The 16,547-nt window shown below is 50.5% G+C and overlaps 1 protein-coding gene across 2 annotated transcripts in view; it reads right to left on the reverse strand.

Annotated features, from left to right (window-relative positions):
• The window catches only part of STX8 (syntaxin 8), a 78,991-nt gene that overhangs the window by 29,396 nt on the left and 33,048 nt on the right, over window positions 1-16,547 (reverse strand). The window lies entirely within an intron of this gene.

Raw genomic sequence — 16,547 nt, forward strand, 5'->3', positions numbered from 1 at the left:
TTCCCCCACATCCATTTCTAAGAAAGGGGAAAGGAAATTTCAAGGCAACGCACCTCACACACCTAACAGCTTTATTTGTGTCACAGAAACAGGACCGGGTAAAGGCTCAGACCAAGAGCCTGGTGGGCTGATTGACTGGGGTTTTCGAACTTGTAATACAAAAAGCCACACTGGGGCACCAAATTTCCTTCTTGCTGACTGCGATGCTTAAATCAAGTTGCAAGATGCAGATGGTGCTTGTTCCTGGGAGCACAAACCCAAAGGGTGGTTTTCTATCTGCAGGTAGGAATGATTTTGTGTGTGTGAAAAATCGAGAGGAGGACAGCAGCCACAAACTGAATGCTATTGCAAAATGCTTTCCTCTGGTTACACACCCAGCACATTCCCTGCTATTGATCGCTGTCCTAGTGAGTCTCATCTGTCTTTTTGGAGCAGGTTATTCCGTGCTCCTTCAAACCTGACTTTGCAGACATCTATGCCAGGAGCAAGGCGATGGCACTGATGAGATCCCCCTCGTGCTTCCAAATCCTGCTGGCAGCTCCAGCTGTGGACCTCATGTCTACAAGGGATGCGACCACAATACAGCACCAACTTTGCAGCATCAGCTCCTGCTCCAGCAGCTGCACACTGTGCTGAAGTCAGAGGAAATTTCAACCATGTTTTGCTCTCCTGGAGAGTTAAGAGAATTAAGCACAGTCCTCCTAAGAACGCCCTCCAGCCCGCCCCACTGTGCTGCAGCATCTCCTGTGCCCAGTTCCCAGTTCAGGTGTTCATCCTCCTTCACTCCCACCCAACTTTCCCAAGTCCCACATCCGCAGGGCAACAACATTTTGAGGAAACTTTATCTGTTCCGTGTGATTCAGCACAATGGGAAAACCAGCTCAGCTCTGCCTGCAGGGCGGGCTGCCGTGGCTGCCTCCGAGTGAAAAGAAGTGCCGAAAGTTCCCATCGCCGCCAAGGACAGCACGATAAGCACGCCTGGGAAATGAGAGCCTTTCCCTTGCCAGCTCCGACCAGACCCTCCTTGGAAAACATCCTGGCACACAAACCACAGCTAAATGATCACAGATGCACACAGGAACGCTTTCTGTCATTTCCAAAGGGTCTCAGCGGGGACCGTGCCTGGAGCAGACCCACCTGCACGCTGCTCCTGCCCCAGGCACAGCATTGGCACCACAGCCAGCCCTGCCCCGCCACGCTCCATCCGTATGGAGATTAAAGGATTCTTCCCTGCTACAAAGCCAACAGAAGGCAACAGCAATGCAGGCTGTGCAGAAGCAGTGATGGATTCTTAGGTAGGCAGAGCTGCTGCCAGAGCAAACCCCCAGCTAGGAAAGCCGTAAGAGCACTGAAGACCTTTGGTGGCTCTCAGTATTGCTCCTTGGCGTGACCCACAGCTCCTCTGCAAGAATCACCTTTGGGATGGAAATTCTTCTATTAGCTCCCATTCACCTGACCAGGCAGAAAAGTGAGGAAAGCAAAGGAGCGAGGCTTCCCCTCTGCGAGGGAGCAGGGAAGCAGGCTGAGGGCTGAAAGGCTGCCAATGACCATACAGAGGACATTTCTGTCACACTGCACTCCAAACCACACTGAAACCACTGGCACAGGCATAGGCACAGCCCTACAGGGATCCCAAGGCAGGAGGCAAAACCTCTGGCACGAGCCTGGCACTGCAGCAGTGAGCAGCAGGAGTCCCATGGCTGCTGCAGGTGGAGCATGGGTACCTGTGCTCTGGGGCCAAGGGCTTATGCTCAAGTGATTATGAACATTAAGGCTGCACCAATAGATGTTGTTCAACAAAGTAAAAGCACTCCCAGAGCCAGGATCCTGAATCCATCAACCAGACAAAGCCACAGCTGTTCTGCCCTTCACGGCCAGGAGCTGCAGCCCCAAGCAGTGCATCTGTGAGCAAAGGAAACAGCAAAGCAAGCAGTGATAAGACAGAGTAGGTTGCTGTATTTTGAAATATTAGACCTTTGGAGGCATATATTCTGAAAGCTTTGACTTTTGGGGGCCTATGTCCTGAGCTCTGCCCTCTCCCTCTGCAGCCAGGAGCAGCAGAATGCTGCAGGCATTTCCCTGCCCTGCACAGTAGGAACCTCCTCCCATGGGGAAAACCAGGCTCCCTTCCTCCCTGCCCTCACACATGGTTTTCCATGATATTCTGCTTTATCTAAAAAACCTAAAAAGCTTCATTTGATTTTGGTGACCCCTCCCTTGGGTCACATTCGCTGTCTGTGTTGTAGGGAACCCAAAAGCCAGGCACCAAAGGAGCCCACAGGGAAACACACTTGGCCTGGGGTCTGTGCTTTGTGGAGCAGCGTGAATGGCCAAACATCTCCTTCCCAGAGCTTTCTTTGGTGGGTTCACAATTACAGACTGTTCAATAGCATTTATCAATGAGTAACCCATCTCCATGGTATATCCCACTGTGAGTATTGGAGGACTGCAGTCAGCCTCAAGAAAAACACAGAGAGAGCTGAAGCCATAACATTTTATGCTATGCAAAAAAAAAAAACAACCAAAAAAATACCCTACAATAAGGCTGGAATTCAGCACAGCAGCCAAGCAGCCTTTCTCCCTCCATCAGGTCTCAGTGCTTCAGGAGGAGGTAAATACCAAAGAAATGAATCATATATGGAACGCCAACCTCTGTATGTCCAAACCCCGTAATTACATGGTAATAGCAAAGCAAGCATTGTTCAAAATGCCAGCGGTATGAAGTGAAGATTACAACTAATGGAAGCACATCAGAAACCCAGAGCACCTTTGTGCAATGTGCCAGCTGCAACGTCAAGGCAGAAAGGAGAGAAACAGTGACAACCACAGCACCAGGAATGGGAATTTCTCTGCACCTCTGCAGACAGCACCTGGTTTTCCAGGTCTGCTCAGCTCCAGGAACCCCACATCACTGCCCTCACACCAACCTCTGCCCTGCACTACTCCTGGACACTGTTGCTTCCCATGGAGCCTGCTTCCAGGATGAGCCCTTACCCACCTTTCCCAGCTCAACCGATGATATTTCATCTGTGCTTTGGCAGAACTTCATAAAATACTTCTCTGAAAGGAGCAAACCAATGTGCTCCTATTTACATTTCAGCTTTCTGCTGCTCTGCTAATTTCCAGGGGTTTGATGGTGTCTGGGCCAGCTGGGTTCTGAATGGCTCTTCATCCCAGGAGGGATGGATTTGTAAAGAAGCAGGGGGAAGAGGGGAAGGGGAGGAGAAGAGGAAGAGAAGGAAAAGGGAAGGAAAGAGGAAATAAAGAGGAAGGGGAAAAGGAAGGGGAAGGGAGAGGAGAAGGAGAGAAGAAGGGGAAGGGAGGGGAAGTGGAAGAGAAGGGAAAGAAAAGGGAAGGGAAAGGGAAGGGGAAAGTTGTCTCTGTGTCCAGCCCTGACACTGCCATGCCAAACACAGCACCTCATCCTCTCGAAGGCAGCCGTGGTTTGGAATTGCACCCCGGTGAGCAGGAGCAGCTCCAGGCCATCAGCTGCAGAAGTGCTCACCGGGTTTTTCACAAAGAGCAGCGCAGAAAACAAACAGCAGCACCGATTCCAGCAAACAGTTATTAGTGAGAGTTATTTTAAAAGCACACACTGAGAAGTTTTCCCTTTTCCAGCTGCTTATTTTGTTTTATTAGAACAAAACCCATGGACATTAATTTTAGTTGTACTTAATTGAATAATTTCTCCGGGGAATAGTTTGGGGCGAGTTTGCGAGAGCCCCTTTCCAAGAGCCATTACTAATTGGCATATACCACCGTGTCAGTGTGCCAACCAAAACAGTGCACTTTAATGTTACTGGAAGCGTTCTCAGCCCAGATGTGTTGAGAACTTGCAGTGATATAAGGCAGGCAGTAACTCTGTGGATGTGATAGAGCTCTTGCAGCATCCTCTGCCAGTTATCTGGAAGGAGATAAGTCTCCTTCAGCAAAAGCATCTCAACGCAAAGCCAGGTCATCCGTTCCTCCCTTTTCTTCCCAGCAAGTTGTATGGCCTTCAGTTGCACCAGGGGAGGTTCAGGTTGGATATTAGAACAATTTCTTCTCGGAAAGAGTGGTGATGCATTGGCACAGGCTGCACAGGGAGGTGGTGGGGTCACTGTCCCCGGGGGCGTGCAAGAAGCACGGATGTGTGGCTCTGAGAGATGTGGGCAACTGTGGTGCTAGGACAGCTGGACAGGATGATCTTGGAGATCTTTTCCCATCTTACTGACTCTGTGATTCTCTAAGGCACCATTCCCTTTACTCACCGTGTGCAAGGCTGACAAGCACGGTCACCCAGTGCAGCACTGCTGAATGCTGCCACCCGTCCCTGCAGCACGCACTGCTCCACGGGAATGGCCTGATCCTGTGGATGATCTGTATTCTCATCTGGAATCTGAGCACTCCAGCTATACAGAGGTGAAGATGTATAGGCCACACTCTCAGCACTTCCAGCAAAGTTGTAGGTCACAGGGACAATGCTGTGGAACTGCTTTCTGACAGACTTAGCTTTGAGCAGAAAGTCAGACCACTCAGGGACCGAACAACAGCCATAAATCGGGCATCTCTAGGAAAGCCCAGAGCACAACAGTGCTGGAAAAGCTGCTCACATTCATACAACAACAGCCTGCCAACCAAAACACATCTCCTGTTGTGGCAGGTTTGTTTTGTGGAAGCCCACAGCACGGCATGTAAGGACAGAAGCTGATTCCAGCTCTGCTCTTGTTTATTTTCCCCTGATCCAAAACCTAAGCACAATTTCTAAAACGCTGCATTCAGGACTTCTGCATGACAGCCACCTTCAGCTGTGCTGCCTGGAGGCAACCCCACAGAGCAATGGGGCAACAGGAGAACCCCAAGAAGAGCCACCCCATGCACATGGACGACCCCAGCAATGGGGCATCCTGAGTTTCCCAAAGCTCATTTCTCACACATGCCTGCAAAACAGCCCCAGCTCTAACGCAGCTCAGAGCAGCGATTATAAATGGCCGGGGCCAGAATTCCTGGGGGAAAAGCAGGGAATTGGTTTTTCACACAGAGGGTGGTGAGGCACTGGAGCAGGTTGCCCAAGGAGGCTGTGGATGCCCCATCCCTGCAGGCACACAAGGCCAGGCTGCATGTGGCTCTGGGCAGCCTGGTCTGATGGCTGGTGACCTGCACACAGCAGGGGGTTGAAAAGAGATGATCTTCGAGGTCCTTTTCAACCCATCCCAGTCTGTGATTCTATAGCTCTACTCCAATGGGATCCATTCGCAGGCCGCGGTGCCCAGCAGGATGCAGGCAGCTAGCCCTGCACAAACTCAAGGAGGCTATGTCCAAAACACACAGCTGAGCCATTCCCCAAGTGTTAACTCCAGCACTGCTTCCAACCTGCCACAATTTTCAAGGCTTAAAAGTGAGTGAAACACTTCATGGCTGCCACAGTCCCAAAAATGAGAGTCCTTTAACAACTGGATATGAAGCGCTCTGCATTTTGAAACAGATTAAGGGAGACTGGAAAAAATGACCAGTGGTGTACTAGAGACCAAAAACCTATTACATGGAGTGCAACTTGAGGAGCCAAAAGGGAATACCGCTCAACGTGTTGATGTGATGCTGACTTTAGGGATGGGGTTAAGCACTGCAGGTTCCTTCCCTTCCAATTCCATTCATTTTCTGAGCACGGGGCAGTGAGCTCACGGCACCCAGCGTGAAGGACACGGCCACACCACAGCTTTGGCACAGCCACTCATCTTCACCCCCAGAAGAAGGAAGGCTCTGTTTGCTTCTTTACACTAAAATATGCTATAAAACAAAACTGCCATTTTAGCAGCCATTGGTGCTGGGACCAAGCCAACCGAGCATCACAGCACCCAGCACAAGGGCACCATGCTGCGGCCAGCTGCATGGCATTATCCTCTCAGATCACTAACAAGGAGGAAAGACACTTCAGAATTGGTCTATCAATCACAAGAGGAACCAGCAAACTTGCAAGTGCTTCATAGCCACAGTACTGGAAGCAGCTGATGGAGCTCAGGTCAGTCCAGGCACCTGGGACTCATCTCCTGCTGACACACTTCATTGGGCTCCTCTGAAATCAGTGCTGAATGGAGGCAATTAGCAATGGGGACGCAGCAGCTAATGGCTCAGTGCAGGTACCAGGAACCCGCTGAGCTGCAGGGCAACAATATTCACTGCAGTGCTGCTGCAGCATTCCTCCTGCTCCTTCTCACCTCAGTCAGGTCCAACACTTGAAAAACGTTTCTGGAACGGACAGCTCAAAAACCCCACATCTGCAGCCACGGAAAAAGCTCTGCTTGCTTCCAGAAGTGCCTAAAACAACAAGGAGGGTGGAAGGACAACTTCCACAGATAAGGTGACCTGACAGCGCTGAGTCCCAGGCAGCCCCAGCTCATGCTCTGCTTCCTTCCCCCTTCCTTGCAGCCAGCGCCGAGCCAACTCTCCCCATGCCTCCCATGGATTCCTGCAGATGTGGCTGTGACTGAGCAGCGTGTTTGGCGTGGCCACCTGCCCACAGGTTTGTGCCGAGCCAGGGGAGGCTGCTGCACAGAGAAGCCCTCACCCAGCTGCTCCTCCACGGCCTTCTGCTTCCCCTGGTTCATCCGTTACAAGGACCACGAGTGATTAATTGGCACAAGCTGCAGAAAGCAGGGGGCTCGGTGCCACTCCGCAGCGTGCCTGGAGGACACTTCACAGCACCGTGGCGAAATGCTGCTTTCACCTCCGTGCACGACTTCTGAATTCCTGCGTGACGAACTCCAGTGCAGGAAGGAAACCTTAAGCCTCCACTTTATCAAGCTGCACAAATACACAGTTTATCAAACCGAAGAGATTACTGCTGCTTACTGTGCTGCTTTTGCAGCTGTTTGCAGGCCAGCACACTGCCTTCCTGCAGCCGAGTGCAAGAAAATAACTGTGCGTGCATGGTGTAAGTCATTATTTCTAATTACTTAATTTACATCTCGATCGTTTGTTTGTTTTAGAAAAAGTAATGGTACCAGGAAAGGTGTGAAAGATCGGGAAAAGCCCGAAGGAGTTTTTGCTATTTGTTATTGCCATTTCTCAGCACACTCGTGCCCAGCAGCTGCCCCATGGCACGGTGCAGAGGCAGCGCTCTCCCTGACAAGGATGGATACCTGCAGAGCACAGATGTGCCTCCACTATTTCTAAACCCAGGGTCTGCAGGGGCCTCCTAAGCCTGATCAGAAGGGAACACCAACCAGTTATCTGTCTCCCAGTTTAAACCAACATGCTGTTTCACTTTGCAGCCCCAGTTATAACAAATCACAACGCCGAGCCCTGCTCTCTGCCTCATTATACTCCTCCTGCAGCCAAGCCAGCCCTGCCCTGTAGGATCTGCCCTTTCTGACTTGGGAGGCGAGGAGCTCTGCTTTCGGACATCTGGTATTACGGGCTCCTAAGGTCTGATCTTTCCATATGGGCTGGGAGAAAGTGAAAGATGTTTTCATCTTTTCTTTAAAAGGACAATGAATGCTTGCTGGATCATTTCCAACCCAAATAATTCCGAAATCCAAAAGGATATTAATTGATAGATGCATTGTACAAATCTTCCTGAGCACAAAGGATTGGATTCAATGGCCTGGCCGAGGCCATTGTGCCTCGCTCTAAAAAAAAATGTTTTGCACACCATTATACCCTTTCCCAATTCATTCATGCTTTAGAGATAGGGATGTGGATGCTGATGAACAGCCCTGCAGTCGCCTTGCACCACCTGGACCTTCCAGCGAGCAGGAGAACCCCGGGAACGAGGATAAGCCCATCTGCAGGTCCCCTCTGAAGACTGTGCAGGGCTCAGTTTGTCAAATCAGAAAGAAAGAGGCAGCACAATCAGCACCTTCATCAATTAATATTGGAAATTGGTACTCGGCTCCAAGCGAGCCCTCCCCATTCTCCACCCATCACTGCAAAGCTACATTCACCATTTGAGCAGAAACAACACCACAGCCATCCCTTTCCTGCACTATTTCTGCAAAGATTTGATTATTTGATACTTTCACAGAGTTTATGAAGCGTTTTCCACATGCAGACACAGGTGCACTGAACACCAAAATGCTACCTGCACCCCGGCCAAAGATGACACGCTTTTAAGTCCCCAGATCTTGAAGCTGAGCCTGGCTGCTAGCAGCAGTATTTTAAGACTTCAGATGTGAGGCTCTGGGCCTCAATCTTAAATTATTTTTTCAAACCCTCTTAAAACACATTTAATCCTTTGTTTTCTTTCTAAGGAGAAAGGTTTCACATCTGGACTGTCAACCTGCATTCCAAAGCATTAGCCTGGCGAATTAAAGCGGCCGAGCTGTAAATCTCCAAGAAGAGAACTTGTCAGGGCAACAGCAACTCAGCATTAACCCTGGGCCCAGTTCAGCAGGAAAGCAAACAGAAAAAAGCCCAAACAATGCAGAGAATCCCAAGACAACAAGAAATGAATCTCACTGCCCAACAGAGCCAGGTGCCCTTACCTGTCTCTTCTATGAAACACAAAAGCCCACAGAGAGATACCCCCAGTTCCATGGGTAGATTGTGCAGGTTGACCTCTATAGCCACCACCAAATGTCTTGAGAAAACTGCAGCCTTCCTAGAGCTGGCCTTTAGAGGAGTCAGTGCCTCATCCCTTCAAACTCCAAGAGAGCCAAGGTCCCTCAGCTGCCATTTCTCCTGGGTCTGATAGGAAAACTGTCACAAAGCAGAAGGGAAGCAACAAGAGCTCCAGAGAATGAAACTCTTACAGCCACGTCTCAATAGAAAGCAAAACTTCAGCAGCACAGATGGCACCTGTGGCAAGAGGTTGTAGAATGGTAAAAACATAAACAGAAATATCAGTCCCACCAGTGCCCTCAGGATAACAGCACACCACTGAAGCATCTCAGCTAACGCAGCGCAGTGTGAACGTAACACTTGTTGAACACTGCACCATTTATTTATTCAGATTTGTAGATGAGCTGCTAAAAAGCAAATTCCATTTTTGTTGGTTTTGTTTTATTTATTATTCATTTTAGAGTGAAAAAAGCTGAGCTGGGCTCCCAAGGAGCCTGCAGTCAGAGCAGCCCATCCCCAGCAGACAGCTGGGTGACCACGGCCGGCTGGTTAACTCTCGTGTCAGCACTCCGTTCACAAAACACCCTGCAGTCCAACTCAATTATTTCTTATGCTTTCTATTGAAGCACTTTATTAAATCTCTCTTCCTACCAACTGCACAATTCGGAGCTTTGTTTTGGGCTCTGCAGATTACTTCGTTCCTTCAGCTCTGGTTTCCTGACCCCTGCACCATGAGCTCTGCTGCACCCTCACCCTGAGCACCTCGGCAGATCCCTCCTCCTCCTTCCTGTCTGGTTCCTAAACGAACAAGAGCACACACAAGTTTTGCTCCAAACTAAAGCAAGCACGCCTAAGGAGAAAATGTGAGGTCAGAGCGCTGCTGCTATCAGCGCTGTGGGCACCTCTGTGCTGCCGTCCCACCACCTCCCGCGCATCCATGCAGCAGATTGAGCCCCTATCTGCAGGACCTTTCAACAGAAGCCACTATTATAAGATTAAAACCTAGTTGAAGTAATTGTGCATGGAAATGCCTGTTCTTAGGGCTGTGGACCAGCTCTTATCGGGTTTCACGGCTCGCAGAGCGGCCTGGCAGCAGGCTGGTTGCTAATCACCAACTCAGCTGCAGCACAGTGTTTCTGCTCACCTGCTTCTTGTCAGACGGAAACGAGACACACAGCAACACTTTGTGACAGATATTTTCATTAGAGTAACACTGCTCCTTCACCACCTAAGCTGGGGAACACAGCACCTGCACCATCCAGCACTACAGACAGCCTGCTCACCACTTGTGGCAAGCAGCATGCACGCTCCTAGCACAGACCTCAAAATCCAGAAGGAAGGCCCCCAGGAAGGCTCGGATGGAGCCCTGGGCAGCCAGGTCTAGAACCTGATCTGGAGGTTGGTGGCCATGCCTGTGGCAGGGGGGGTTGGAATCTGATGATCCTTGGAGTCCTTTCCAACCCAAGCCATTCCGTGGTTCTATGATTACCCCTTTCCTACCCCACAAGACACCACACATCACTTTACCTGCTGACTGCTGTCTTGAGCTTTTTCTTCAGTGGGGACTCTCCATGTCGCCACTCCATGGGCTGCCATTTTGACTCCGACTCACAGTGGTGCCTCCACACCTCATCACTGGTAACGATGCCATCCAGGAAACTGTCACCTCCAGATTGGTTCAGCAGCTCCTGACAAACTTGCAGAAGGAGGAGGGCAGCCCTGGCAGACCCCTATGCTGGTCACATTCCCCAGCCTCACACCTGAGTGCCCACTGCATCACCCAGCCAGCTGCTGCTCCTCCAGCTGTAAGCTGCAGGCACCTGCCCTGCTCTGGGAGCTTCAGCAGAATGCTGAAGTCTCACCTGCCACAGCTCCTGGCCTCCCAGCACCAGAACTCTCCTCCTCATTAACCCCCAGGATTTAGGAACCTCCATTGAGCAGAGCCTTCAGCTCAGCAGCTCCCTTCCCTTTCCTACTCTTCATTGGTGCCATTTCCCAACACCGACCACTGTGCCGACTCTAGACCCTAGAAGAGAACAGACACCACAAACACGTTGTGTGCTGAGCTGCTCTGCTGCTGCTATCAGTGTGTGATGCAAAAAATGCATGGCCAAGCCAGGCAGAAAACACTGCTTTTCTTAGGGTGCTTCGCCAACCACCAGGAGATTATTGATTTGAGCATAACTTCACATCATCACAGGAACTGCTTCTTTATTTTCTTGTCCTTGCCTCACTTACAAAGTCCAGTACAGCTTCGCAGAGGCTGTTGCCACCATCAGCTGTGGGCTTGGCTGCTTTAAATGTCTTTAAAGTTGGGTGTTCCCACCTCCAGCAACTTCCTCACCGTACTGCAGCCACAGTTTCAAGAAGACTGGAGGGACAGCATGCAACCCACATAGCACTGTGGGACTGGGTGCTGCCAGGGAGGCAGATGAACAACCCTGAGCAGGCCCAAAGCGCCACACGGGCCATATCTGAGCCATGCTGGTAGAGCTGGATGCCACCAACGTATGTTTCAAGCCTGGAGACTCCCATGGCACGCAGCCCCAGCTAACCATATGCACAGCCTCAGAGGTCCTCAGAACCTCATTCTTACCCACTCACAGCTGCAGAGTTTCCACAATGATCAACCTACAATTTTCCCTTCAATTTTCCCCGTTTTCTTGGCCGAAGGAGGACAGCAAACACACCTGGGGACGTAGACCAAAGGCCAGCACAACCCCAGCACCACAGGACCCTGCTGAGCACTCACCGGTGTGCCCAGCCCTGCATTAAATGAAGGCCAAACCCAATGCCAGTGCCATTTTCTGATGCTTACTGGTTGAGGTAATGGCTTTGAGCAAAAACTGTCGCTCTCACAGGGCAGAGCACACTGCTTACAATGCCAGCTTCTGAAGTCCAGTAAGAATTAAAAAAAAAATAGAGAATTTTGTTGTTTTGTGCCGTTGTTGTTTTTCCCCCTTTCGCTTCTGAACAACGATACACAGATGAGAGGCGATCTCATCAGCCCACTGGCCCTACTGAAGCAAGGCCACCGCTCGGGAGAGATGTGCTGGCGAGATGGGGCCATACTGTGAGCAGCATTGATACGGGGGTACAAATGCAGCCCTCATTACCAGGCAGGGCATGGCGCCCAGCTCTCAGCCCGCCGCACACACGTGCTGTGTTGAGGCTCTAAGAGCCGTGCAGTCAGAGCTCAGCCGGGCTCACACCTCTGTGACAGAAGGAAGCGACCGACGAACCCCCCGAGCATCGCTGGCTCACACAGCACAGCCGCCTTGCACAGGCGAAAGGAGGGAGGAAAAGCACTTGAAAATCCAGAAGAATTGTAAAACGTGGTTTAGAAGCTTTCTCCTTTCATTTCTCATAAACCAGATCACATCTTCCTCCTAAGTTCCTTTTGATTTCTTTGTTGTCGAAGGAACAATGCTTGAAAGCAAAGAACGCCTCATTTCTGTGATGTTTCTGTTTCCAATCGAGCAGCAGAGCTATTTATTTTCCTAGCTGGTGAAGGAATTAAACAATTTGTCTTTGAAAACCTTGCAAGCCTTCACCCTGACAACCCCCCATCTGCTTTTCAGATTAAGGTACTTTGATTTTTACCAGCTAAAGGTTTATGAACTGCCGCATAAACCCAATTACTCTCACAGTAAATTATTTAAAGCTTACATGTTATTTTTTAAATTTCTCCCCACGGAGCACTGTGGAGATTCGTTAGAGGAAAGGGTGAGCTGCGCTCCAATGAGCAGCAGTGAAATGCACGGGGCTTCCAGAACCTCAGAGCAAGGAAACTTCAATGTATGGACGTGAGGATGAGACTCTGCAGGAGAGCCAGGATCCTGGGTGGGGGGCATTGGGACAGAGCTGCGCACACAGCCAGCCACTGCTTCTCCAGGCTGCACTGATTTAAGAGGAAGAGAACCAAGCCACGCGTCCCTGGCAATAAGCACAGCTTAACACCAGCAGGAGCTAATTCATTTTCTGCTTACTGGTTTGGGGATAACAGGCATACTCCATTCCCACTAAGCAGGGGAATGCCCCACAGCAGCCCTCCTTACAGAGCAGTTCTGACACACACTCAGATTCCTCCTTCAATAGCAACTGGTTCCCGCAGGGCGCTGAAGGAAGCACAAAGCATCTCACTTGCAGTCACAGTGCTCACAGGGAAGGCATGTGCTCGGCTACGGCAGACACAGCATTATTTAGTGACCACAAGCCACGCACCTTTACCTTCAGCCTGTACATCAAGGGAAGAAACATCCCTAAATTCAATCTTTAGATGACTATGTCAGGACAGCGAGCGATTGCTCCCATAACATCAGCACCCGCCACACGCACACCACTGTAGTTACACCAAGCAGGGACCAGGAGCGTGCAAGGAATGTCCCCAGGGATGCACCCAGAGCAGGGCGCACAAAGGCAGCGCACCGAAACACCCACTTCTGCAGCGCCGGCATTCAGCGGTTTGTTCTGCGCAGCTCCTTCCCCGCTGTGTTTGGTCACTGATGCGCTCAAGCACAAAAACGCGTGTTCCCACAGCGTGGCAGCAACACTGAGCAAATTCACTTGAGACGTCTGGGCTGCGTGTGCCCACCGTGCCAAAGCCCACAGCGTGGCAGCAGCACAGCCTGCAGTGAGTGCTGGGGGCTGAGTCAGAGCGACGCGCTGATGCCATCTCCAAACTGCTACAGCTCTTCTTCTGTCAGCAAGCTCTTTGTTGGTTTGTTTTTAATGGCATGCTTTAGTGCATTTAGTGCGTTTCGTCCTTCAATTCATCTATACCGACTGATGCCACTGAGACAACACGTCCCTCTGGCTGAGCTCTGCCATCCATCAGTGGGATCCAGGCCCTGTGAATCCAGGACACTCAGAACGTAGCACTTGTCCTGTTCAGGAGAGAAGTGTGTGGCACATTATCCCCCACCCCCAGCACAGATCCTCAAGATGATATGGATGTTGCTCCCAGCTCCTAGAGCAGTCTTCTTGAGGCCAGGGACATCAACACTGGTCTGCAATTCTGAGTAACGCCCTTTCGGGACCAATGGATCCATGTCAACCTTCTACATTTCTGCACAATACTGCACATGCTCATCACACTTCTAACAAAAACAGTGATGTCCTGCTTCTCAGAACAGTTGCACGCCTCCTGCTGGGGACCCGCTGAGAACCAGTGCTCTGCCTCTGCTTGTTCCATTTAAATCCCATTAATCTCGTGTTTGCAGCAGTGCACAGTTCACAAGAGGTCACATCATGAGGTTCTTCCCCAGCTACCATCATCACTGGAGTCCTTGAAACTTTCTTCCAACAGAAGCTCATCTCCTGCCCTGGCTCATTAGTATCTCTCCATTACCAGCAAAATGCTGACAATCTTCATCATGAAGGTTGTTTTGTTTGATTTTAATTAAAGGCTGAGATGCCCATTGGTTCCATCGCTATCAGCCACCCGGCATTCGGGGATTTATCAGCCTCTCCAGCCACATCTGCACAGCACGGCCGTGTGCCAGCATCCTGCAGGCTCCTACCTCCTCCTGCAGCTCCCCGGGTCGGGCACAGCCATCGCTCTCAGTTCCTTTCCTCCATGGCTGTGACATCAAACTGCATCTCTAATTTTGGGGATTTGCAATGAGCCTACTTTATCACCTGAACCTCCTCTCAAAGCCCAGGTTAGTAGCAGGAGGTGCTGCTCAGGCCCCCCTTTGCGAACAGGAGTGGTTTCAAAGCAACATTTAGGAAATTTTAAACACATCAGTGCCATGGCAGCACCAAAACCATCACCATAAACAAGCCTGCACTGTTTACCAAAGGGACATGCTGTAAAACACAATGCAACACGGAGCTGCATTGCTGAGCAAAACTCTGTATGTATGCAGTCCAGGATACTCAGAGCTTCCCAGGAGCTCAGCAGCAGGACTGACAGCAGCAGTTCCTGGTTGTAAAGCCTAACCTATTAAAAAACCTGACAGACTATGAGAAAACCAACAAGCAAGCAAACAGAAGTTGCTCTCCATTGGGAGATGTTGGGAACTGGAATCTCTACAATGGGTTGGTTTAACCACTGCCTTAACAGAATGTTTTCATTATGCTCCCTTGCAGCCAATATCAGTGAGACAGCACCCTCCCCACTCGCAGAGCCAGGATTACTGGATACAAAGGTCCATCCCTACGGCCCAGCACACTGCCTGAAACCCTCGAATTGACAGAGGCACAGCAGACAGAAGCCCTTTAGCAGACAGAAGCGCCTCTATCAATCTCGAGATCTGACTTGCATGGCACACACCAGGAGAACAAAAATAACTCACACTTTTTGAGGAACATAAAGACACCAAACACCCAGCCGTGCCCTGAGCTGCTATCAGTGAGCTGCAGTCGTTAATTTATTAAGACATATTAATGCACCCACAATACCTCCAGCATGTGACCTCCCCGGATCAGCTGCCAATATGATATAGGTCCAAAAGAAATGACCCTTTTCTGCTGCGACAGAACAATAAATTGGCTTCTCTGAATACAGTGGTTAAAGAATCCGAGTTCCTGACCCTGAATGTTTTACTAGTAGTGTGCTGTGCTGTAGGGAACAATCAGGATGACATCTGCTGAAATGTGTGGGATTTATGATATAATAGGTTGCACATATGTGCCAAAAGAGAAGAAGAAGAAAAAAAAAAAACCTCTTAAATCCAACCAAATCAAGATTAATTAGCTATTAAAATAGCTGAGAGAACACAGTGCAATACAGGTGGTACAACAAACCATCCCACTTTCTGAACACGGCGGCCAGGATCGTTGTGGAGGTCGTGCTGCACACACATCTCCTATCGCACTCTCACTGGGAGAAGCACAAATCGCTGCTCCTTCGTAAGCTTTGGCTCTGTGTAATTCTTGTAGCTTTGCACTTTCACAAACAAACGTTACGCCGGCCTTTTGTAGGAAGTCCCACGAACCCACAGGAAAACCCTGTGCTGCCTGGCTTTGATCACCGAGACACTGAAAATTAACTCTGCTATTTTTACAGCCATCGATGCGTCACGGAAGAGGACGCACGGCACACATTCACCTCTCCACCTATCGCTTGCATTCGCTTGAACTTTTTCCCCTCTCCCGCTGCCCGCCGGCTTTTTGCTTTATTGCTGCTAATTGCAATTACAGGTGCTTGGAGGGCAGACAGATGCTCGTGCTGGAGGTGCCATCCATCTGCCCCGCGCTTTGCCCTCACTGCATCCCTCCAGCAGCAGCACGCAGGATCACAAAGCAAACATTCTTCCTGCAGCACGCCTGCAGAGAAATCACAGAAGCCTAACTTTGTCTTTTTCCTCCTGCCCCAGCACTGAGAGCAAGCCGCTAATACCCTGCAATCTGCTCAGTTTCCCTCTTAATCCTCATTTGAAGCAACCTCTCCTCGCAGGAGATCACATCAATATGTCACTAGCAGGCGCACAATGCAGCCGAGAGCCAATGTTATTGTGTGCCTGAGGTGGAGCGGCTCCAGCCCCAGCAGGAGAGCAATTTGTACGGGGAGCCAGTGAGTTCTTCTGGAGCAGGGGTAACCACTGCACACAGCCAGGCTCCCTGCAGCAGCAAGCAGCCTTGCAGAGATACAGGCAGCAAGTGGGCACTGGTGTGCAAGGCAGCTCTTGGGTTTGCCCGGCTGCAGCACGAGGCAAGCAGCGCCGCCTTCTGCTCAGGTCATCATAGAATCATCGAATGGCCTGGGTTGCAAAGGACCACAGTGATCACCTCATTTCAACCCCCTGCTGTGTGCAGGTCACCAACCAGCAGCCCAGGCTGCCCAGAGCCACATCCAGCCTGGCCTTGAATGCCTGCAGGGATGGGGCATCCACAGCCTCCTTGGGCAACCTGTTCCAGAGCCTCTGGGTGAAAAACTTCCTCCTAATATCTAATAGTCTGTCATCTTCCAACTCCAACAGCACACCACAGGCATCCAAACATCCAAAGCGTGGGGCCACAGGGCAGGAAGGAAATGCTGCAGCTTTGGCTTTGGTCCACATGAA

This window comes from Tympanuchus pallidicinctus, unplaced genomic scaffold, assembly GCF_026119805.1.
Source record: "Tympanuchus pallidicinctus isolate F22 unplaced genomic scaffold, pur_lepc_1.0 scaffold23, whole genome shotgun sequence".
Taxonomy (NCBI): Eukaryota; Metazoa; Chordata; class Aves; order Galliformes; family Phasianidae; genus Tympanuchus; species Tympanuchus pallidicinctus.